Source organism: Syngnathus leptorhynchus, chromosome 6 (assembly GCF_054491065.1).
Source record: "Syngnathus leptorhynchus isolate UIUO chromosome 6, UIUO_Slep, whole genome shotgun sequence".
Classification (NCBI taxonomy): Eukaryota; Metazoa; Chordata; class Actinopteri; order Syngnathiformes; family Syngnathidae; genus Syngnathus; species Syngnathus leptorhynchus.
The window spans coordinates 15,360,001-15,361,462 of record NC_141200.1 but is presented as its reverse complement, the minus strand read 5'-3'; positions in this window follow the sequence as shown (position 1 = coordinate 15,361,462).

Genomic DNA, 1,462 nt, shown 5'->3' with positions numbered 1-1,462 from the left:
GGGGACATTGAGTCCGAGTGGACCATGTTCTGCGTCTCCATTGTTGAGGCAGCCGACCGGAGCTGTGGCCATAAGGTTGTTGGTGCCTGTCGTGGCGGCAATCCCCGAACCCGTTGGTGGACACCGGTGGTAAGGGATGCCGTCAAGCTGAAGAAGGAGTCTGGCCTGCGGGACTCCTGAGGCAGCTGACGGGTATCGGATGGCCAAGCGGAAAGCGGCTTTGGCGGTTGCTGAGGCAAAAACCCGGGCGTGGGAGGAGTTTGGCGAGGCCATGGAGAATGACGTCCGGATGGCTTAGAGGAAATTCTGGTCCACCATCCGGCGTCTGAGGAGGGGGGAGCAGTGCACGGTCAACACTGTTGACAGTGGAGATGGTGTGCTGCTGACCTTGACTCGGGACGTCGTGAGTCGGTGAGGGGAATACTTCGAAGTCCTCCTCAATTCCACCGATACACCTTCCATTGAGGAAGTAGGGCCTGGAGACTCTGAAGTGGACTCTCCAATCTCTGGGGTCTAACTCACTGAGGTAGTTAAAAACTCCTCGGTGGTAGGGCCCCGGGGGTGGAGGCGATCCGCCCGGAGTCCTTAAAGGCTCTGGATGTTGTGGAGCTGTCATGGCGGACACGGGGATGGTGCCTCTGGATCGGCATACCGGGGTGGTGGTTCCCCTCTTTAAGAAGGGGAGACCGGAGGGTGTGTTCCAATTACAGTATGTATGTATGTATGTATGTATCTATCTATCTATCTATCTATCTATCTATCTATCTATCTATCTATCTATCTATCTATCTATCTATCTATCTATCTATCTATCTATCTATCTATCTATCTATCTATCTATCTATCTATCTATCTATCTATCTATCTATCTATGGATGGATGGATGGATGGATGGATGGATAAGCTATGCTTGTACCAGACAATGTCTATAGTAGAGGTCACCAAGTTCAGTCCTCGAGGGCCCCTATCCAGCTTGCTTTAGTTGCATTCCCAGTGCAACACACCTGATTCAATTCATCATGATATCAGGCTTTTATAAAGCTCGCCAATGAGCTGATCATGTGAATCAGGTGTGTTTAGTAGGGCTGCACCTAAAACAGGCTGGCTCGGAGGCCTTGAGAACCGTAGTTGTTGACCCCTGGTCCATAGCTTTGTCAAACATTTAGTAGCTTTTTTTCCTCACTTTGGATGGATAAATTCCAAGCGTGGTTTTACACCATCCTGTCAATGTTTGACTGTATGATTACAGTCCTTAACGATTAATCTCAAGTCTGTCAAAAATTGTTCAAATGGCTCATTAGCTGTTTGGACTTTTTTATGGAATTCATAACGAGCAAATATAATGTTTTACTTTAGCATAACATAAGATTAGTAGCGCTTGGAGTACGTTTTTCAGGATCCGCTCATCGTCTGTAACACCTAATTCCATTCTGGATGTGTTGTGGTCTCACCACGTAGGACG